Source organism: Acartia tonsa, chromosome 6 (genome assembly GCF_053477335.1).
Source record: "Acartia tonsa isolate MP-2025a chromosome 6, ASM5347733v1, whole genome shotgun sequence".
Classification (NCBI taxonomy): domain Eukaryota; kingdom Metazoa; phylum Arthropoda; class Copepoda; order Calanoida; family Acartiidae; genus Acartia; species Acartia tonsa.
The window spans coordinates 41,993,110-42,017,750 of NC_137265.1; the positions used below are offsets into that span (position 1 = coordinate 41,993,110).

Below are 24,641 nucleotides of genomic sequence, written 5' to 3' on the forward strand. Positions count from 1 at the left end.
TGTATTTTTTTTATGTTAAAAACTTACTAATGCGATTTCAGCTATTAACTGTGTGAGTAAGGCCTTCATACGGTGACAATCAGAAAATACACCTTACTTGTTAAAATAATCCCCCATTAACTCCCCCCCTCTCCCTCTTACCTGATATATTACACTTTGAGTCTCCTTTATTAATAAAGATATGTTCGTATATATGGTCACCCTAACCCTTCTAATTTTCAAATATTAATTCCATATATACAGTAAAAGTAATTTTAGTATACATGTATGTTAGAAATTTCTATATATATATATAAGAGAATTGTCCCTCTCTACAATATCTACAAGTTTCTAATATACTTTCCTTTCTCTCTCTCTTTTTTTCCAGATACCTCTCTCTTCTGTGGCCGTTACTCCACAATTTTGGTTCAACTCCTCCGTTCAGTTTCTTATTCTGACTTAGTATTGATATAACCATTGTGCAAGCAGGATATACATGTGTGTGGGTTAAATAAACTAACATTATGGTGATGCCTTAGTCTAATATTGGTGATACCTAGGTCGTGTATATGCTTGTGTTTGACTGTGTCACGCGTGTACGCCTGTCACGGCCGCGTACCAGCGTATACGATGGCGTAGAGAGGGCAGAGAATGGATAGTATGAGAGGGCGGTAGGTGGGTGTTCCGTAACTTCAGATATACAGGTGTATATACAGTAGACATTTTCAAAATACATGAAATGGTGGATTTTTACTTGCTGTATATATAAACATATCCTAATGGTTTTTATGATGTATTTTTTTGTATTCATTTCTTAAATTGTTTAATATTTTATCAAGTCGCCAAAAAGTTCACGTTGAGTACTTCTCAATCAATCAAACAAAATTTATGCTAAAGGTTTTAAAGATTTGCAAAGTGTAATGATGAAAAAAAACTTTTTGACAATTATTAAAATTTCTTTTCTTAAGGGGGATTTTTAAATTAAATTTTAGGAGATTTTTAAATTGAATGTTTATTATTAAACCACTATTTCAATGATATTTTTTCTAAATGTTAATATATCATCCAGTTCTTCTTTAGACCTCAGAGATCTGATCAAATTAAAATCTTTGACAACAAGTTCTGTCCGAAAATATATTAACCTAATTTTAGGCATATTTAACTATCTACAGCAAGCGTAAATTCAACCATTTTTAAATAAAATTGAAACCCTCTAATATACAGACATACCATATATAAACACACACACAAACACACACCCACACACACCAACACAGCCTCCAATATAATGCCAACAATACTATGTAGTATATATACACACAAGAAATTACAACAATCACAATAGGGCCATTTTAAACCAAAGCTATGAAAAAAAATGTAGAAATATATGAAAAGGGTTAGGATATATTTTATCAGAACTTTAGAGACGTGCCCATCGTATCAGCCCGTTCTTGTTAGCATTTGCGTGCACGTGAAATCAGCTGGCTACAATAATTCTATAAAGAAATTCAAGGGGTGTTTGAAAACCAAACATATAGTGTTTTAACCGTATGTCCTCCCCCCCCCCCCTCCCTCTCCCTGCATTACCTCCGTCTTATATATATAGAGTGACTATTCCCAAGCTAGTATATACCCTAGTTGTATAGACCTGCTACTGAACAGCTGATGAAGGATGTGAGAGCGGACGGAAGGGTAGAAAAGAGTGAACACAAGTTTTGCCGAAGACCAAATTTCGTGACCAGGAGCCGTTCTCCCTCCTGTCCTGACTTAGAGAGAGAGAGAGAGAGAGAGAAAGAAAGAGAGTGGGTGTGGGTGTAAGTGAGTGAGTAGAGTGGTATCGTGTGTGTGTGTTGGTCGGGGGACCTGCTCACTCAACATTCATGGAATATATCCAAGATCCAAGGTCCTTACTGCTCCTCTACCTGCAACAAATGTTTCAATATTGTCAGCCACCAAGTCAAAATATGCAGTAAAATACAAAAAATGATGCATATTTCAATATATTACTACAGTGCTTTTTAGTGATTTTAGTTATTAGAAAATGTTATTAATTACTGTGAAAATTTGATAGTTTTGTTGCATAAAAATGTTAAATAATTTTTACCTGTATATCTACAAGTTAATATAACAATGCAACCGCCTGTTTACAATTTAAAAAATAATATTAAAAAGCAAAAAAGGTAAAATTTGTCAAATTAATTAGGCGCATCCATTTAAAAAAGTGACCGTTTTAACCCGAGTTAATATTTCTAAAATTTTAAAAGTTATTATTCTAAAAAATGTTAAATAGTTTTGAAAGTGTTTAGTCATGTGAAAGCACTGGGAAGTCCGAACTCTTAAATGATAATTATTCATAGACGCATTTATTCTTTTTAAATTACCTAATTGTTTTTTAGCGGATTTTTTTTACAATTTTCAAGGATTTCATATTTCAAAAGGATTTTTTTTTAAATTTCAAAACAAATATTCGTAGTATTTTGATGTTTAAGATAAAAGATGTCAAATTAATTGATATGACATCGATTATACCTGTTTTTTTTTTTTTTATAAAAATTGCATATATTACAATTTACTTTTTGGCTTGATTTTTCTTGTTGATTTACATATTGCGAATATGTATACATTTTCTCAATAATGGTGTAATGAAATATAAAATTCAAAGTCTAAGATTTTCAAAGAAATGTATAATTACGCCAGGGTTATATTTTCTTAAGTTGTCCTAATTTTACTCCGAGATATAGCAATATGTCAATTGTTAACAAAATAATCTTTCTCCTCATTAAAGTTTCCATTTTTTCTATAATTGCTAAATATAGGTAGGATTTGGTTTGTATATTCATTCAAATAATTTTCTATCAGATTTTACAAAAAATAGATTTTATCTATTAAATGACTAAGACAATGCTCTAGATAAAATTCTCATAAGGAATTTCTTATTAGTTATAAACCTTCCCGGGACCTATGAGAATCTACCCTGTTAAGGAGAACCCGATCGGTTCAGCGATTAGCGAGATCCTTCGGTACAAACATACAAACACACATACACACAAACATCCTGTTACTTTATTATAAGGATATCATGTTTATTTTGATAGAATTCAATATTCTTTTATTCTCTCCAATTTAAAAGATGGGTTAGGTTTGGTAAGGATAGGGCTCCCCGCTGTTGTTTTAAAGATAATCTGTCAACCTTGATCTTTATTAAAAAATATATGTACTTCATCTACACCCCTTTTTTCTCACCAATATTAGCAGTAAAATTTTGGATTTTCCCTACATATATATTTTGTAAATACACAGACAAGTTGCAGGGATGGGACAATAGACTAGGAAATAATTTCCCCCCCTAATGTCATGCATTGAATTATGTATTTAGCATTTAAAACTTGAGGAAGGGAAGTGGTGAATATTTTTTGTTATAATTGTCCTGTCCCTCCCTGGAAAAATAGAAAACTTTACCTTCACTTCAATGCAGACTTTTATTAACAGGATTTAGGGACAGGCAACTAATTTTTAGCAAAAATATTTAATTCTATTTAGTAAGTTGATCGTAACATGGAATAATGGAACATTTTAGATTAAACATTTTATATCTTTCAACAAAAAAAAAGTATAGAATACAAACCTACACTATGAAAATTAGGCGTTATCCTGTTACAAAAATTTTTATCAATTTGAAAATTTGAGTACCCCCCCCCCCCCCCCCCCCGACAGCCTGGATAGAACGCTGCCGGAGGAAAAGATTTGGACAAGGGAAAAAGGCAAGCTTAAATTTAATTCAATAACGTGTCCGTGCTGTGGGGAAGCCGAGCGAAGCAAATTTTCGAAATCGCTAAAAATAATACTAAGAGGAAAATACCGAAAATTAATAGCACTTTGATATAAACAAAGCATTTGATATATATTCAAAATATTTCTCTCCTCTATTTTATTGAATTTGAAGAGTGTTGCTTCCATATTTATAATCTCAGCTGTGGTAATATGAATTTTAACTCTTAGTGACCAGTCCGTTATCCCTGCATTGATTGAAAAGGCGTGGTTGTGTAAACCACATGGAGGCAGGGATAGAACAATAGATGTTAAACTAATTATTTCCCTAATAATTAGGTGGTTGATTAGCATTAAATTCATGTAGTAATGTAATTTGTGTAGAATATAATATCCCACCCGTGATATCGTGTATAAGCCTGTAGAAGTGTAAATTAGATAGTAATGTTCAATTAATAGGCAAATAAACATCATTATAAAATAATACACAACCTGGAGGCAAAGCTTCTACCTAATTATTCTTTTTGGATGTTTAGTTGATTGATATGTGTATGTATGTTTCTAATGCAAGATATTAAGAAGATAAAAGGCGAGTTTAAGAGACAATCATATCATAGTTTTATCATATTTTCAAATTTCCAATTTTATGTTAGTAACCTAAAAATCATTCTTATAACCAATAGTAAGCTTTATTGAATAACAGAGCTGAAAGAAAAAAAATCACATTAATAAATTCGTTGTAATTAAAAAGTGCTTTGAAGTGATTATATATGAAAATAATACAAATCTTAAACTAGTTATAAGCTTATAAGTTTTAATTTAATTTATTTGTTATATTTAATTTAAATAATGTAATATTTGTATTTCTGCCCATTTCTTCATTTCCATGTCTAGTACCCAGCACCTAAAAGGTTACTAAATTCATGAGGAATTCTTCTAAAACTAACCTAACCCAACCATAAGATTTATATAACTTGTTCTCCATTTTTTAAAAAATCCTTTTTTTTCCTTGTATTTTTGTAAAATGTTCAAGTTTAATTAAATTTGTGTCTAAATCTAAAATTTCTAGTTTACCTGTCAAAAACTGAAACCATTTATAAAATTTCCTACTCAAACAATTTTGATTGTATTAAGTTTTTTTGGAGAAAGATTTAGACAAAGTGCGTTGTTAAAATCTTTATTATCTAAAAATGAAATAAATTTAAAACAATGCAAAATAAGATAAACAGAGTGATTCTTTAATCTTTTATGACAAAGCAATCTTTAATCTTTTTTAATCTTTATGTCAAAGTAATAAAATGACATTCTGTCAGTGTGTAGCAAAAGATCTCGCTAACCGCAGAACCTATATAGTTTTATTTTACTAATTTTCTTATTTTTCCAAAGAAAGTTTTTAACTTTTTTTTAGAGGAGGATGCCTCAACACTATCCCTAGAGAAATAGGACAAAAAATGGGTATAGTCCCTTTCGTAACATCGCACCTTATGGGGCGATTCTTCGTGTTTTTCACAGTAGCTTTTCTCCTAGCGGGGGGGGGGGGGCTCTAACCCTGCGGGGCCAATTACCTAACCCTGTGGGGCAATCACCTAACCCAATATAACAAAACCTAACCTATAAAAAGTTATTTTAAAAATACGACGAATCGCCACTTGTGGGGCGATGTTACGAAAGGGGCTATTCCCCAAAAAAATCCTTCAAGTGCCTCAAGAAGCCTCTATGTGCGTACAGATAAATCAATAAAAAAAACATGATTTTGATCCAACATTTTCTTTTGTTGTTAAGTTGGAAGCGATTTAGTCTTTCTTTGATTAAATATTCTAATAGTCTCTCCTTGTCTCCATGGTTTAAGGTTAATTTACCCAGTATCTTGATCTAATCCTTGGGATTAATCTATAGAATATTTTAAAATTGGGATCACCAAAGAATAGTTTTATTTTGAATTTTATTCTTCATGTACTGTTATCATTGATGCCGTCAAAATCACTTTTGATGTTGTTTATATCACACTTATTATTCCTAAAAATCTTAAATATTAGTTTTTTCCTTGTTTGTCGGTCAAAAGCTCATAAACCATCGATTTGAATAAGTTTTTCATTTGAAGGGAGCTTCATAGTGCTTTGAGATTTTTTAATGCTATTTTATTTGTAAAATAAAGTCTCACGGTTGGTATTAGGCTATTTTTCTGTCACATTTCCTTAAATTTCATAGAATAATAATCATTTACCAGCGGAAATTATAAATTGGACGTTAAGGCTAACGCCTACCACTGTAAAACTGATTAGATTGATTGATTGATCTGTTACTCGATAAATTATACGATAGAACAACTATATGGAACGTTAATTATCCACAGGAGCTGCTATTCAGCCAATTAATTCCATTTAACATTGACGAAAATTAAATATTTTCTTGGAGTAAAGTTGGAGTAAAACTTATTTTTTTTTGGTTTAACTGCAAGGGAAGTGGGTAAGATTATCCACTTAGATTGTTATCTACCCTTTAGCTGTAAATGAAATATTCAAAGGGGAGGTAATTGGCTATCGTGATCAAATTTAATAAATCCATTGGTCACAATATAGATTTTTGCTTTATCATTAGTATAGTCAAATACGTTGTTATAGTCAAAAAGACATTAATTACAAAAACTAATTAATGATTTTATGTTCTATTTGAATTTAAAAAGTAAAACAATTTTATTTAAGTTGAAAATAGATGCATAAAAAGGTGTTAATTTGTAAAATACATTTGTATTATATAAAAAAGACAATAAATATAGAAAGTTTTTTTTGTTTGAAACTAAAGATCTTAGAAAATACTGGACATAATTGGTTGTACTTCTGGGCCGCTATGAAATTGTTTTTTTAACTTCCCCTAGCCCTCCCCTAAAAGCTAGAGAGAAGCAACTTGTATAAACATCATAATAAACAGACAATGTTTGAAATACTGCTGAAAAAAGTAAAAAACTTTTAACGCAAGTAACTTTTTAATCCTTTTAAAAAAACTTATGTTTTGATGGTAGCGGGACACAAAGTGTCTATAAAATCAGCCATGTGACGTCATGAAAATGAGGGAGATGAGAAGAGAAGTGGATAAGAAAACCCATAAAAAAGAGATGGATAATCACTCATTTTTATGACGTCAAATGGCTGATTTTTGAGACACTTTGCCCTGCTACGTTTTGGTGGTTCGATTATAATAGATATAGAGTATCTTTGTCGCTATAGTAATCTTTATTGGCTTTCAATAAGTTTTCTTCTTAATAACATTAGATTGTGTCTTATATAACATGCAGATTTTTAATGTATGCAGGAATAGAACAATAGGCTATAAATATCCTATTCTATGTATTATATATGTAAAACGCTGCCTTTGGTAGTTTTTAAATTTTACGACTTTAAATACAAGTTGAGCTTTATTTTCCCTGTATATTTTTTTTTATCGAAAACACAAATTGAAATGAAATTATGTGATTTATTTACATATCATTAACAAATTCTTAATCATAAACTTTTAAATGTTCCTCGTAGAACTGAATTACAAAAGAATATATTCATTTAAAAAGTTGAAAATAACGTTTTGCAATATTACCAAATATCTTCAACCTACAATTATTCATAATTTTTTGTTCAACTAGTTTTGAGTAAAATATTTAAAATTTAGAAAGAAAATACCGCATTTAAAATAACGCAATTGTCCCTATTTTGTTTGGGCAGGGTTAATTAATGCAATAATAAGCATACTTAAATTATGGTATTAATGCGGTAGCTATCCAAAACTTGCCTAGCTACCTGTATTCTTCACCCCTTTCTTCCCCCTCCCCCCATTTAATACAACTATTTCTTTTATTCCCTCTCCACCTCCCACGCCTCTAGTTTTCCCGCCGTTTTTACCTGAAAATTTCCCTCTCTTACTTTTCCTTATTTTCCAACCAATTTTTATATTTCTCCGATTTGTTCCCCCCATTCCCCTCAACTCTTCAATATAAATCACTATCTCTTTTCCCGCCTTGGAATGGGGGGTTTATTCCCCCACCCCCACTCCGTATTGCAGGCCTACTAAAGCATAAAGTTTGTATGAATCAATACTTTCCTTTCAGTCAGATACAATTAGAAATAAATAAATAAAATATAAATATGTACAATCAACATATCACATTATTTCGCATTTTTATTCAATTCATGGTAATATAAATAAATAAAACTTAATCCTTTAGTTGCTGACAAAAATTTTGTCCAAATATCAATAGTAAAATATTATGAAGTAAATATTTAGTCAATTTCACTTATTTGGAAGGGTTGTTATTCAGGGAGGGAAGGTTCATTAGGCTATGAATTTAGCTGGTCCCCAAAATCCCTCTTCGCTAATTTAAAACTTTGATGACTTTAATTTAACCTTGGCTTGGTTGTATCTTAAGATAACTAGACGGGTATTTTCATGAGATAAGCCGAGCTAATTTTCATTAAAATAGTGTGATCTATAAAAAAAACTATCCCAATCTATCTCATTTTACATAGCGACTTAGGAACGTACATACTAAACTATAGGGAGCTGCGATACCAAAAATGCACAGAAATTATTTAAGTACACGAAGAATTGTCGTAATTAATTGCCATTTCTTTATTAATGAAACATTTTTTAGTAGAAAAAGGGTAAATACAAAAATTCAAAAAAAAATATTTAAAATAGAAAATACAAATTACTCAGAAGTCTTAGGGAGATAAGATAATGGACGGAAATATTGATGTATATTCTTGATAAAGATTAATAAAATCACCACATCAGTAGATCAAAATTATTGGATAAAAAGTTTGGACACTGTCATTCTTATATAAGACACCATATTTTAGAGCACTGATTTGCTTAAATTCAAGTTTTACTTAATCGAGGTTGAAAAAGAAAAACTAGATTAGAAATAAAATTTTATCTTGTATTAGAAACTTATCGAAATGCTTATATTGTTTTTGATTTTTATCTAATTGTTAAACCCCAATCGTATAGATATTGTCATCCTTGTAAAATTTTATGCTTACTCCACTAACTTTACCCTTTCACTCGTAGCTTACAACATAAAGCAACATATTAACCTTTCCATACCATAAATTACCCCCAACCTTTATATAAACCTATATATAAACAAGGACGACAACATATCTATAAAAGATATTTTTAACAAATCATACAAAACGTGTAACACACATTTGTTAATGAAGTCAGATGCAAAATCCTCATTTTGAAATATTAGAGTTTTTATCACAGAAAATGTCAACATCTAAAAGAACATGCCTAATTGTCCTAGAAATTAGTATAGCTGAAATTATGCTTTAAATGAACGTAACTATGCTAATATCTTAAATGAACTGAACTATTCCTTTTGGACATACGGACAGACACATTTATAATATAGAAAAGCCATGCACCTATAAATAAAGATGGATGATGGTTGTATCGCAAAAAATGATTAATGAAATTTTGCTTTCAATAAACCTGGAAGCGGGGTGTATAAATTGGGTGTACCGAGGTCTGGGGTCTATATATATTGGGAACAATATTTTACAATCATATTAAAGATTAATTTAAATGACAATAAAGGCCCAAAAAAGCTTATATTTTATTTTATATGTTTATCAATAAAGTTGCCTGTCTTTTGATATAACTAAAATTTAGAAGATTTATAAAGGGTTATTTAGTTTTAATTGTACCTAGTCTGGGACAGTTTAGATTAGGCTATACTGGGTATTGTGCAGTCCAGTCGGTTAAGCCACCCCCCCCCCCCTACAGGGGCTAGGTGTATGAAAAACTATCCCTCATTAAATAAAAAAAGTGGATTTTCAGTGCTTGAGGAGCATATTCAGAAAAGCACCATTTCATAGAAGAAAACATCATTCACATAGGAAAATAAATGACAACATTCATATGTCACAAAGCACAAAAATATTCAAATATGTGTAGAAAACCATCAAAAAACCAAAAACAAATAAATCATTACATACATTAAATAATCATACAAATAAATCATTAAAATTGTCTGATTTAGTATAGGAAGCAGATTTCATACTGCAATATAGCTATCTGAAATATGTGAACAATTTAAAAGCAGCCAAAAAAAGCTGCTTATAAGCTGTCCTACCGTCATGTATGTTTTTTTTTATGTAATTATGCTCAATAATGTTGGAAATGTTGACAAAAATTTCAGCCGTCTATCTTGAAAATAAACTGAGAATAACACGATTCCCTTATTATTACGGTCAAACGGACGGATATTTTGAATGATAGAGTAGCTTCGCTACTGAAGGACGGAAGGACATACACTAATTGTAAGTTAGCTGAAATATTAAGCAGGTTTAATTCCAGAGTTTTGAGCATTGCAGGTTAAAATAAAACACCTCATATCAGGGAGGAGGGGACAATACATGCATTATTATTTTACAGCCCTTTCTTCCCACAAAAATGTACATGTTATCCGTGTCAGAATTTAACAAAGACTTGAGGAATAATTATATTTAATGTTCCATTCAAATATCCCTGATAAATTTTATGAAACGATTGAACAATAAAGAACAAATTCAATTTGAGGACACCAGAAATGAAGGATACTGTGCGGGAAGGATGCTATATCCCCCTTGAGGCTTAAGACTTACAGACAGGGTAGTTATAGAGCAGCTTTAGCAAAATGTTCTACCTGTGACTGCAATGCAGGGAATGATCAAGTTACCACAGAATCCAGAGGTATCCAGAGGATGCGCGGGGCCAGACGGGGGGGACTGTTGGGGTCTCCAGGTGGGCCTTGGTGCATTTATGGATGGTCTGTAATTGTGGAAGTGTTGATGTTTAGGCCTAAACAAATAGAGTTATATTTTGGGAAATTTGGTGGAAACCTAAACTTCACCCGGCCTAAGCTATTGTCCTATCCTCCCCCCAATTACATTATTTGTTAATAGGGAAAGGTGGAAAGGTTAATAATTTGAAGAACTAAGCTGTACCTGGATGTTAATTCTGGACAGCTTAGTTTTCCAAAGAGCCGGCAGACATTATAATTAAGCGGTCTGAAAAATGAAAATCTTTAAATTGCTGTTAGCAACCGCGAAATTAGAATGTCTGCCGCAGTGAGCCGCAGGCAACCCGTTGTTCTTCTCCAGTGGACTGGTGGCCTGAAAGTGTACATACATTAGTGTACATGACACTCCCGGCAAGAAAAAGAAGAACATAGGGGTGCGGGTTGATCACTGCAGTTTACAGAAGATAGGAAGAACGATACGCCCAGCAGCAATAGCCTTTAATGTTTTTTTTTTTTTTTTTTTTTTTTTTTTTTTTATGGGGCGTATCGTTTACAATGGGTTAAAATGAATAAATAAATAACTATTTTGTAAACAATTTTAAATTTACAATATATGATTAATACTAATCCAGGTTCTCTTCGGCTGGAATCAATCCTCGTAAGTGGGGTAAACTTCTTGGGGTAATCAATCATTTAATAATAAGATTATTAAAGACATTAGGCAGCATCTACTTGTTGTAATATAACATTTAATAATGAGATTATTAAAGTTATTAAAGGGAGTGTGAACCTTTAAGCAGGATTTTTCTTTCGTAGTAATTGAATATTTAATAATGACATTATTAAAATCAATGTGCAGGATTATGTAGTGTAATGAGGTAGGGTTTTTTATCTTCGGCACTTACAGCCTTTATTAATAGCAGAGTTGAATTTTGGACATGCATAACATCGTAATGCATGTCGGTTAAATTATATTTTTTCGGCAACTACAGCCTTTATTAGTCGGGGATTTGAAATCGGAGACGCACACCATCGTAATGCGTGTCCGTAAGGTTTAATTGTTATCTTCGGCAAATTCAGCCTATGGCAGGTTCAGCCAAAGTTTCAACGGGTGTGACTCATTTGCAACGCATTGAGTTAACCCGTTTCAGGAACAGTTTTATTAGTTTTTTTGCGCCGAAGCGTACGACTCGTCACACTTGGAGGCCGCGGACCTGATTTGGTCAACTAGTGAGAGCTCGTCCTCGGAGAACAGGATGGCGATGTGCCGGACACTCCTTCTGGTCTCATGAAATTCTTCCTTCCAGTGTTTCCGCCAACGGATAACTACCTGACGGACAATACCATCATCAGAAGTGATGAGGTGTAGGACCTGACCAAGACGCCAGAGTTGATCGCCAATCAACTCATCTGGGGACCGGAGGAAAACAACGATATCCATCTCTTTTGGTTGTGGACCTGTCTTGCCAAATTTCTTTGGTCTTGGGATGTAGTCTGGAAGGCGTTCATATAGCCAGATCTGCCACCATGATTGGTAGAGGCGTTCCATCTGTTCCAAAAGGCGGGAGGGTTGTTCTACCCTCATTGGTCCAGTGGGGGCACGCCTGTTATTTCTGCCGTGTATCAGACGGTTAGGCGTGATAAGGTCTGCGTGACCTACATCCTCCGTTCTGGATACCGTGCAGATCGGCATGTTGTTGATCTCATTTGCTATATATGAAAAGGCAGTCTCAAATGACATGACATCCAGTTTGAGACCGTTAAATGTTGCATGGAACAAGGTTTTGATTTCTTTGATTGAGCGTTCCACACAACCTTGATAGTTGTGAGCAGCAGTGGGACCGACCTCGTACTCTATGCTGCAACTTTTTCCATTGAGCGTTTTAGTGATGTCAGCCATGGAAAACTCCGATTTTGCTACGCCTTTTATGAGCTGTGCTCCTGGGTCGATGAAGACCTTTTTAGGGTAGCAATAACGATGAACGAATCGTTGGAATGCTTGGAGAAAGGCGTCTGTATTATACTTAGTCATAGCATAACACGCTGTTGCGGATGAGGCTGGGTCTCTACAGACTAGACCCCAAACCTTGACTGTGGACCTGTGGTTGTGTTCACAGTGAGCCAAGAACGGACCCATCAGGTCAAGTTGGCAGTAGTAGAACGGGGGAGCAATGGTCAATCTGTTTTGGTGGATTGGTCCCATTTCAGCTTCTAGAAGCTTGGCCTTGAACCTACGACAATGTGGGCAAGCCGCTCTAATCTCTTTGGAGAGATCTCTGCCATGGAGGATATAGGCGATGTGCCTAGATTCTAAGAGTGTTGCATTTACATTCCTGTGTAGTGCAAGCTCTTGGTGGGCGTATAGCATAATGGAGTATGCTATCAAGCTATACCGATCAACTATCGGTCTAACAAAGTGGAGGGGAGACAAATCAGGCATGATATTGTCAACGTCTTCAATGCTGGTGCCCTCGACAATACGACCATTGTATTTGATAATGCCGTCGTCAGTGATGACATTGTTGCCGTGGGCCTTAGAGTTGGAGAATTTAAGCACTTCTTTAGTGGCGAGCCTAAAGTAGTATTTCTCCGCCTTCTGAACTTCCTCGTCCAAGAGTTGGACAACCCGAGGAGTGGGTTGTGGAAGTGATGCCTTGTTGTGACGGTATGATTTAAAGTCGAAAAAGCAGAATTTTTGAACGATGGCCATGACCCGGAGAGATTTTGGCCATGACCGTTTACACGGGTCGTAGAGATAACTCGAGAACTTGGTTATCTCTGCCGTTCTTTCTTGGGGTGATTTCGTATCACCATGGAGGATTTTGACCTCTTGGGCAGCGGCCTGTTTCGCTTCCATTGTTAGTTTAAGATCTTGGAAGGATTGGGCTGGCATGTCCTGGTAATCAAGATACATCCAGGGTTTGCCATTTTGCCATTCAGATTTGGCGTCGATGTCCTTAATAGTGGCAAGGAACCGGGTGCCGAGATCCGCGATGTTGTTTTCTGACTCAACATGACGCCATTGATCCGGGGATGAGAACCGTCGAATTTCGATGACGCAGCTACGTACGCCCAGAGAAAGAGGACGTGCGTCTTGGTGAAGCCACGACAACACAACAGTAGAGTCTGTGAAATAGGTGACTTTGTCGACCTTGTCTTTGAGATTCTTGGCAACGGTTGTTGCAAGAATGGTGCCTACAACGGCTGCCCTTAGCTCTGCTCGAGGGATAGTGCTGCCAGTCACGATCTTTGACTTGGCAGCGGCCAATCGGACAGTGACCTCCCCCGAGAGAGATATTGACCTAACATGCACACACACAATTGCCATGTTTTGGCTAGCATCAACGGATACTAGCAGATCAACTTTGGGTTGGGAGTTTGCCGGGATTACCGACCGTGGACAGGAAACTGACGCGAGTTGTTGCATCGTTTCAATGTTGGTCACCCATGTTGGAAGCAGTTTGGTTGGGAGCCCATCGTCCCAACCAGTAGCGTAAGAGAGGAGATCGTGATAGTCTGCTTTGAATTTAGCAGTCACGGGGGTGCAGAATCCGAGAAGGTCGAAGTTTGAGGCAACTTGCGACAGGATGGTTCTTTTCGTGAAACTGAGTAGAAGAGCCTCTTCCAGACTGCCTTCTACTGGCGGGGGTCTTTTCCCTCGTTTTGTTTTGCCAAACGACAGGGGTTTGACATCCAAGCTGAGAGTGTCAGCTAGTGGGGCCCAGCGATAGCCGAGGTAGCTAACATGTGTGCCGTCATTGGACACGGTGTCTTCAGGTACAGCTGAAGATTTGACAAAGCTTTTGACGCTCATGCCTGCCAAGTCAAGAGTAAATTTGACTCCCGCAATGAGTTTGTCTAGTTCAGTTGCGGAGTCTGTTGAATCAGAAGTATCATCAACATAAGTTTTGGTTCTGAGAACCTGGGCACCTGCGGTATGTTCAGGGTGGTTGTCCATGACATACTGAGCTACCTGTTCAAGGCCTTCTGCAGTTTGATTGCCAGAAGGTTTGACCCCATAAATGATGGTACGCATGATGCGCGTTCTGACAGTGCCACCAGGGGTAAGGCTATCAACCCACAAGTACTTGTGCCAGCGGATATCAGATGGATCCAACTTGATCTGGTTGTACGCCATCCGTATGTCGCATGCGAAAGCATGTGGTCCTGCTCTGAAGTTGATGTCCAGAGCTAAGATTTTTTCGAGCCTGTTTGTGCCCTTTGCTAGGACATCGTTCAGACTTTTACCTGAGGAGGTAGTTGCAGACGCATCAAAGACAACTCTAACTGGAGTGGAGAGAGAATTTTCTTTAGTGACGAAGCGCCAAGGGAGGTAGTATTCTCCTGGCAGATTGTCTACTAAGGCTCGTTCCTCAGGGGACAGGTCATCAATGTCACATGAATAGCCGTTTAGTGCCAACTTGTCATGTGATGCCATAACTTGCAGTTTGGCCTCTGGATCTTTCTGCAGTTTTCGCAGCTGCGATTCCAGAACTTTGAGGGCCCTATTTTTGTTTGGTTGTAACTCTTTGACCGGATCAGCAATGAAGGGAAGAGATGCTACGATCCGGCATTCGTCAGGTAGGAATTTGACGGACTTTTTTATTAGGAGTTGTTCGGCCTCTTCTCTGAGAGAGGTTGCTTCCAGAATGTCTCCGTTTTTGCAATCATTGCATCCACGGCATGCTATGCAACGGTAAGGTGCTTGAGTGCCTATGTCTTCACTCTCAAGATACTTCCGTTCATGTCGTTTGACGTGTTGAATATCGGAGCTGTATGTATGAACATACAGCGAAGTTTCCTCCTCTGTTTTTTCCTCAACAGTGATTGGACGGAGGTATGGAAAGGTGTCGGTTAAGGAATCCGCGCACCAATTCCTACCACTGTTCAGAAGTGTTTCAGTGGTATAGCGGTAAGCAGACAACTCGTTGGTGAAAAAGAGAGCAGCACCAACAAAGTTTACAGTCTCGGCTGCTTTGGCCCAAGCCTTGTGGGGGCCACCGAGTACACCTGTGTGGCCATCAATGCCCTTGAGTGGGCTTCTATATAAGGATAAGCCACAGGGCAGTGAGCAGATACGCATTGGGAACAAGTAATTGTACTTGATCCCCAAGATTATGTCGACTTGGCCTCCGCCAATGACATCTGGTACAGTAGGGAGAAGCTCGTGGCCTTTGTAGTGATTTGCGAGGTCACCATAAGGCTCTGTGAGTTCCCAACGAGGAAATGGGGCCGTCAGTGTGTCCATTTTTGCAGCAATTATAGTTGCGGACATGGCACTGTCGACTAATGGCAGTGTGAACTTGTCACTGCCATAGGGAAGATGGACGACTTTACCACCTGCTACATTCATGAGGGTGGGTCCAGGGCGGTGTTCTGTGGCATTTAGTCTAGCCGCTGCAGAAGCTGAAACTGCGGCTGTACCACAACCGCTGTCGTAAAAGACAAACAGCGGATTGCCGGAAAGATCAGGGACGTTTTGGCACATGAAGATGCCTGGGGCAGCAACATCAGGGAAGGTGTTGGGGTCGGAAACGTCAGGTGTGGTGTCAGAGGTTTGGAGATTCATGGTAATATTATCCATGAACAGAAGGTTGCCAGATGTTATAGGAACATCCTTGGGCAATGACTTGCGGAAATCGTCTAACCTCTTTTTATTCTGCTCGACATGAATAGAGCAGGCGAGGATATGCTTTTGCACGCGATGAGCAGACGCGTACTGGCAATTGTCAGCTTGACAGTAAAAGGTGGTGCGACAGTCATTTTTGTGGTTGTTCCACCATTCGTCAATATTGTCGAAATTGACGCTGGCGTCCATTCTGAGGCACCTGTGACAGGCTTTTGTCTTGCCATGGAGTTGACGTTTCTCCTTATGTGGTGTATTGATGTACACCTGGCATTGGAACAAATATGTGTGTATGTTCTGACAAAGCGCGCAATCAGTTGGTACAGGCTTAGAAGCAGCGCCTGTGTATGTTAAAAGTGGAATGGGTGTCTTAGCGGACTTATCAGAGGCCCTGCCTTTAGGGCGTTGTTTTGGGTCCTCTGAGGCCGAGAAAGTGGAGGCCGTGTAAGTTTGAGAGGCTGGTTTACTCCGGTTCGAGTTTTTCTGACCAGGGTTGTTACCAGTCTGGTTGGACTGTCTATTGCCGGAGTTACCGCTGCTCAAGTTGGTATTGTTACCACCAGAGGATGCGGTACCAGTATGGAGGGATGCTCCTTCATGCTGGTTAAGTTGGTATTGGAGCTGACGTAGTTCGCAATCCAAGAAGAGGAGAAGTTGCTCATAGCAGTACTGGCCATCTTCCTCCCCATTTTCGTCTGCGCTAAGCAGGAATTTTTTAGACATCTCCTTAAAGTAGTCCCCTTTAAGAAGGTTCAGTACAGAGTTGGCGATGTCCGTTTTGCCGTGGTACAAGGCTTGCTCTGCATCATTCTCTTTTGCAAATTCTTGGGTATCAGCAAGTAATGAACGGAGTTTTACCATCCATGTGATCTGCTGTTCCCAGTTGTATTTAGGGCATGGTCCCAGTTCCATGATTTTAGCCTTACGTTTGGCTATGATGCTGGTTTTGCTGCCGTAGTGGAACGACAGCTGCTTCATACAAGCCTTAATAGATTTTTCGGCTGAGCACAACATCTGCGCATTGCCCTGGAGACAGTTTTCTTTCAGTATCTCCAATGCTTCGACTTCTGCTATGGAAGGCATTGAGTCGATGTAAATCTGGAACTTCTTTTGGAACGTAAAGAGGTCAAGTTTATCTGTTTTGGCCCCAGAAAAGTGAGGGATAGGAATGTTGGAAGAACGCTGATTGAAAGAGTGTCCTGAGATAGGCACTCCGAAACGGTCCCTCAAGCGTTCAACGTATGATTCCACGCTGGATATTTCAGTTTCGAGCGTGGTGGACTGGGCATCCAATGCTGTCGCATCTTCCTCCATGTCCGTAAGCATCGCGTCCTCACAAAGCGTTTTGGCTTTATGTAAGGAACGCTGTGCCTTTTCGAGTAGCTCTTTGAATTGAGCATTAAGTTTATTGAACTGACCTAACTGCTTAACTTCGGTCGTTTTAAGGTCGCCGAACTTTTCGCAGAGATCGTCGAGCTCAACAAGCAAGGGGTCCCTTTTTTGTTTTACCCTTGCTTGTTTTACCGCGTATGTCGTAGGATTTATGCAGTTGGGGATGGGGGCTGTTTGCTGGAGCATAGTTGCAGCAGGAACAGCTGTGGCCTGAGTCGTAACTGCTGGAGGCACAATTACTTGGCCATCACATGGTAAGGTACCTGCCTCGGATCCGACTGCTGAAGTGGTAGTCGAGTCGTCAGAGCAAGTAGAGAGAGGTACTGCTGGAGCAGCAGTCGTCGTAATCGGTTGAGCTTTCAAACGTGATGTACGATGTTCATGAATGAACTCGATTTTTGAGCGCATGGCTATACGTAGCTGTAACGCTTTGTTCATGTCAGCTTCGGTGACCCTTGGGTCTGGGCTGTTGCGAAAGAAAGCTATGATGTGGCGAATTGACGAGGCTTTTTCTTCCAACAATGATAGACTATTGTCTAGCTTTTCAATGCTAAACCTGTCAGGGTTATTTATGATGCTCTGACAGTCTTCGTCTATCATCATGCACTCATCGCATTCGATGATGAGTTTGGTTGCCTCATCAGTCATGGTTGGGGTTTGTGCTGTAACAAGCGCAGATAGATCGACACTAATATTGTGTGTCGATGTGGAAGCGTTATAAGTAGAGCCTGGGAGGTGGTCGTGTAATGGGAACTGTTCAGGGTTATAAAAAACCTCGTCCTGAACCTCTTTCTGTAAATCTTCAGAATAGAGTTGTTCCAAAGCTTCTTCAAGAATTGAAGCTGATTTTTGGAAGGATGGTATGGGGGAATAATTATCCCAATCTAGTTGCTGTGGGGCTAGCTCAAACTCTTCAGTATCTGTAGGGGTTGTGGGGGTTTGTGGTGAAAGGCCGTTATACGGATGTATAACGGGAAAAGTTACCAGTGGATCAACAGGTGAGGAGGGTAAGTGGGGGGCTGCAAGTAGTTGGGGAGCTGCAGGGGGTGTAGGGAATCCTCGGATAGGTGACGGGGATGGGCTACGATGGTGGCTGTTTTGGCCTGGGGGGGTGCGACTAACGCTGGGCCTGCGTGAGGAAACGACGGGCCTAGAGTTGCGGTCAACCGGTTTTTGCCGTTGAAGTAGCGCTTTTTTTGTTTTAAGGAGTTTCTTGGCGCGTAATTCAAACGGGGTGTTGAGTTTATGTTTTTTGGCTAAAACTCTGACGGTTTTAGGCCGACGACTCGCAACAGTCGCAGAGTCGGATTGTGAACGTTTGGTGTGAGAAGGGGTGGGGTGTGAGTTAGATGGATGATAGAGGGTGTTATGCCTTGAGCGTGTAATTGCTCCGGGCGGTTTAGTGAGGAAAATCTCCTTCATTGACCACTGAATGCTATTGTTAATTTATTTATTTAAATTATAACCTCTCTTTAGCTTATATTTTTTTTGGTGTTTTTATATTTTTGTGTTTTTTACAACAAATAAATGATGAGGGGAGAACCTTCACCGAATTTTTGTTGTCTTTAGTATGGCGCAGTATGGCAGGGACCGCAAGCTATCAGGGAGATGAAAAGGGGTAGGGGGGAAAACAGGTTTGGATTATTTAACAGCTGTATTGTTAAATAAGAGGACAAGGAGTTGTCCTATGGGTATGGAGAAAAACAGGTTTGGATTACTTAACAGTTATTGTTAAATAAGAGGACAAGGAGTTGTCCTATGGGTGGGTGGCACTTAGTTGTAAAGCACCTCAGCAGCTGTACAGGATTAACAGTCTGTAAACATCAATGTGCGGGAAGGATGCTATATCCCCCTTGAGGCTTAAGACTTACAGACAGGGTAGTTATAGAGCAGCTTTAGCAAAATGTTCTACCTGTGACTGCAATGCAGGGAATGATCAAGTTACCACAGAATCCAGAGGTATCCAGAGGATGCGCGGGGCCAGACGGGGGGGACTGTTGGGGTCTCCAGGTGGGCCTTGGTGCATTTATGGATGGTCTGTAATTGTGGAAGTGTTGATGTTTAGGCCTAAACAAATAGAGTTATATTTTGGGAAATTTGGTGGAAACCTAAACTTCACCCGGCCTAAGCTATTGTCCTATCCTCCCCCCAATTACATTATTTGTTAATAGGGAAAGGTGGAAAGGTTAATAATTTGAAGAACTAAGCTGTACCTGGATGTTAATTCTGGACAGCTTAGTTTTCCAAAGAGCCGGCAGACATTATAATTAAGCGGTCTGAAAAATGAAAATCTTTAAATTGCTGTTAGCAACCGCGAAATTAGAATGTCTGCCGCAGTGAGCCGCAGGCAACCCGTTGTTCTTCTCCAGTGGACTGGTGGCCTGAAAGTGTACATACATTAGTGTACATGACAGATACTTTTTTCAACCAAAATTGTTTTGATAATATTTATTGCCGCGGTTTCCCTCAAAGTTCCTAGTCGAGCTATCTACTTTATTTTAAAGTAAATAAAAAAAATAATGTGAGGGGGTGGTAATTTTCGTTTTTTGGTCTTAGTATGGTTTTAGGCTACATTTCGCTATTCCTCATAATTGCGGATACGTAGCTAAGATTAATGCTAAGGGCTCATCCTCCACTTCAATTTAAAGTTTGAAATGTTTTAAAATGTCATAAATCTGTAATGGACGTAATTTAACGAAAAAATGTTAAAATTTCTATACAATACCAATTTCCCTGGGTGTTAAATGTAATTGTTTCTCCGAGAAAACCATATTTTCTTCATTTTTCTCCATGTTTTATGTTTAATTTAAATTTAATTTGTCATATTGTACATTACATACATTTTTTATTTAAAATAATAAATTCTTTATATTTTCTAACATTCAAGATATCTTCTAAAGTCGTAGCCTAAAAGAAATAAAAATATTTATAATTGTAGACTTTAAATGAGGGATCACAAACAGGCCCAGACTATTGAGGAATTACGCTACAATTAAGGCCTCTTTACTATAATTATTAATTAATTAATACCTCCAAATGGGCAAACATATTTATTGTCAATCAAAAATACAAATATATTGTATTTTACAAAAACATATACACATAAAAAATTTACACATTTTTATGTGTTTCATTAAAAAAGGAAACTTTTCTGCGTTTATGTTCGTCAGTCAGTCTGTAACGGATAGCTCTTTGATTAGTTTAGGTATGTCAGAATCATCCTATCTTTGTATGATGATGCCTATACTATTAGGGTACAATTTAAAAAGTGAAGGTACTATATAATTAAAAGTCCTCATTTCTTTTAGCTTATAAACTCCAATTTTTACATGATATAATTTTTGACTCTCTCTTTTGAAGCTCCGCTTTTTATGATTATTGTCATCCTCGCTTATATTAGAACTAAATGAATTATTTATTATATTAACTGATTATTGATTTTTTGCTGGACATTTAGTAGGCCTACATACACTGGGAAATGTGTTAAATATTTGTCTTCTTTGTGTTTATAATAATCATTACCTTAAAAAGTAAATTGGTTAGACATTTCTATTTCTGTTATATTTGTAATAGATATAATATTATTTCTCGTATTCATTCGAATCCGGTGGATAAGAACCGGTTCTCATCCATACGAAAAAAGTATGTCTAGCATCGTATTATATCCAGCTTTCTACGAATATAAAAATATACAATCATAATATTAAAACCAGTTTTTTCAGCCGGTGCCTTCGGCACCTCGGGGCTAAAAAAACTAGTTTTAATCTCATAATTGTACATTCTATATCCGCGGAAAGCCGTTTATAATACGATGTGAGAATTAACTATTATGTTCTTATTCAAAACCTAAATTTATTTGGTAACATCTAGTGACTCTGTATTGAAAAACAGACTAAAACCATCCCAAGATATAGATCTAAAAACAGAATAGTCTAATATAATCTTATGACATTTATAAAACTCCCCTAAAGTGCATTCGGCTTAATTGTTAGCAAGACCTTAAAGGTCAAGGACATACCAAAAACAAACAAAAAAACTACTATATGCCAATAAAAAAATAAAAGAATAATTATTTGAGTAACAAATATTGTTATTTATCTATTTTAAATGAATAGTTCATAATGTCTGATTAAAGTAAAACATATTTAACAGTGTAGGTTTGGAAAGGCGGTGAGGAGGTTTAAGTTTCTACGCAATTGGCAATTTTTTTCCAGTTTTATTTTGTTTTTAACAAAATAATGTTATTAGTATAAATATAGAAATATACATTAAATCTACAATATTAATATTAATTACTAAAGTAAATATATCCATAAGTAGCGAGGAATAACAGGCTAACCATTTTGTAAGGTGAAATACAGTACTATATTAATATTAAGCAATATTGTGAATACATAATTTAATACCTTATTTGATTCCAAGAAAATTAGGTTCTACAATTAGAAAAATGAAGTTATTTTATAGAATTTGATACAGACTGACGGACCTACCACAATTGTAAAGGAATAGATTTAAGACAAATTAGGTCATAAGCTGCTTTAGATCAAATAAACTATTCTATTTTTCCTTCTTCGTTTCTCAGCCTTTACTTTTCATCACTCTAAGGTTAATTGTTAGAAATACTAAATAATATCAGAAATAAATGGAACATGCTTAAGAAATTAATTTAAAAAAAATATTTTATTATATTTTTTTATTCTTTTAAGTGATTATGTTATAAAATCATCATTTGTCAAAAAAGTTAAATATAATTATTAGAATCTTTTTATTTTTAAAAATTGAGTCAGAGTTTCAAACAAATACATGTATGAGCAATGGGAATTCTCTAAGATTTTTTTTATATTCGTCGATGAAATCATACATTAAATCTTTTCATTTTAAGTATTTGTAACTCCTTTGTATGTTATAAAGTTGATATAGTCTATTATCTTTCTTTAATTACTGAAAATTATTTAACTAGCTGCCACGCCCCTAGAGGCCAAATTTTTGTAGGTATTTTTTTTCTACCCTTCCTCAAAATAGGCAGATACCTTTCTTCATTTCGGGATCTAAATAGAAGATGCTTCACTGTAAATTAGCGGTTAGCGAGACCCTTCGCAACACACACATACTGTTACTTTTATATAAAGATGGTCTTTTTTATTTGACAGGTCGTTTATGATTAGCGGACAAGTTAGAAGCAACATTTATTTTTCTTCGAAAGAAAAATCCCTTGCTGAAATAAAGGTGGTAGATTGAAACATTTGGTGCAGGCCGGACCAACAAGAAAATACTTAAACAAGAACGATACAATCCTTGCCTAACCAATTTGGACAAACAAGAATAAAAAATTATGGGTTTCAAATTGGAGAAACGTAATGAATTGATTAGACAATTAAAAAAAAGTTTCATGTACCTATTCGTGGATAATCCTATAGAATTCTTAAAAATTGGTCACTTTAAAAATAGACGTACGGTATCCGTTACGGACAAACGGAAAGACACACTGTAAACTTAGAAAAGATTTGCTTGTTAGAAAATACTTTGTAAAGTACTCATAAAAGTTGCAAAACATTGTCAATAGCTAAACTGTCCTGCATTATAGTTTGAACAGCGCAATACTCAATAACCTGGATCTGTCCATACGTTCGTCTTGCGAATGACTGACAAAAAATTATTCATTAGATAAGTAACAACATAACCCTGACTAAACAATAGTTATGTACGCTTCCATCTTTTCCATTCAAGGCTCAATCCCCATGGCAAATATCTGTGCACTTGCCCTCTTTATTATTTTAGAAATATAAATTGTAAATTATCTCTATCTGTAAAATACTTGACAATTAAACATTGCACTAAAATTGTTGATACTGCTAAAGTTGTGCTACTTACGGATATACTTGTATTTTAACAGTGATGATTTTGCATTTAAATCTAGAAAAAAGTAAATTTTTGTGTGTAGAATTTTTTCTTTTCTTTTTTTAACAATGTGTAAAATATTTGTAAAATGTTTATGTTGACTAAATGAAGTGATTTTCTTTATTCGGCATAATTATTTATTCTGCAAGTGAGCCATTTAAACTCCCCCCCCCCCCATATTTTGTTTTTTTTTATCTTTCCCTGTGATTGTCTTTCCTCACAGACTGACTGACTCTTCTCCTCAGAAATAGTGTATATGATATTCATATTGGTCATATATCATTAAATTGCATGTTTTTAATTTTTAGTAGATTTTTTCTTCTAAAATTAAGATTCAATGTTTAATGGGTAACTCATATTACACATTTTAAACTGTTTTGAGTTCCTGTTTGGATACAATTTAAGATATGAGGGTGAGGGGTTTAATGATGGTTCGCTTGCAACTGTTGAGATTTTGTCTAATTTTGTTTTCTTTTTTTTTCAGGGTGGTGCAATGTTGAATTCTCTGCAGATAACAGAACAGGAATTTACATTTACAACAATAAAGTTAAACAATAGAAGGAACAATGATCAAGTTATTGAAGCTAAAAATCCGCGGCATTAACAAAATGGCGTCGGGGGTGTGTCGATTTCGAGTGTGGAACACATTCCGTCATACTTAAGATGTAAAAGGAAACCTTCTAATGCCATATTAGGAGCATGATATATCAAAATACAAAAATAAGAATGCCCTAGACAATAAAACGCAACTAATTATACTGCACAGTTTTTCAGTAACCTTTGATCAAAGGTCGCACTATCAAAGAATTATTTTTATTATTCTACTTAATATTTTTAGAAAAAAAGATGGCTTTCTTATTGGACATCTATTCTAATACATCTAGATAATTTACTACAGACAACTTTTAATTTTCTCCCATTTAATTTTACCTTCCCACACACACGCTCATACACACAGACATATACACACTCTTTATTTACTGTCTTTAATTTAAATTTAAATTCGTATAAAGATGGTAATTTAACTTCATACAGAATTAGCATCCAAAGACCTTTAAAAACTTTTTTTTATAACATTGTTCAGAAATTTTTATTTATGGTGGTTTGACCTTAGCAAAACCTTTGACAAAAGGAAACCACTTACCAATGTTTTTTTTTGCTTGAACTAATTTTTAAAATGGTGAGTTTCTTGTCTTACTACAG

The 24,641-nt window shown here is 36.3% G+C and overlaps 2 long non-coding RNA genes across 2 annotated transcripts; one reads left to right on the forward strand and one right to left on the reverse strand.

The window, feature by feature from the left end:
- Window positions 1-446: 446 nt before the first annotated feature.
- LOC145323387 (uncharacterized) lies at window positions 447-23,955 on the forward strand. The gene is made up of 2 exons (XR_013880943.1): window positions 447-683; window positions 23,923-23,955. It is a non-coding gene; the product is annotated as an uncharacterized LOC145323387 (long non-coding RNA).
- Window positions 10,347-19,948, reverse strand: LOC145322704 (uncharacterized). The gene is made up of 3 exons (XR_013880790.1): window positions 19,754-19,948; window positions 19,453-19,607; window positions 10,347-10,581 (listed from the first exon to the last, which is right to left on the reverse strand). It is a non-coding gene; the product is annotated as an uncharacterized LOC145322704 (long non-coding RNA).
- Window positions 23,956-24,641: the final 686 nt, after the last annotated feature.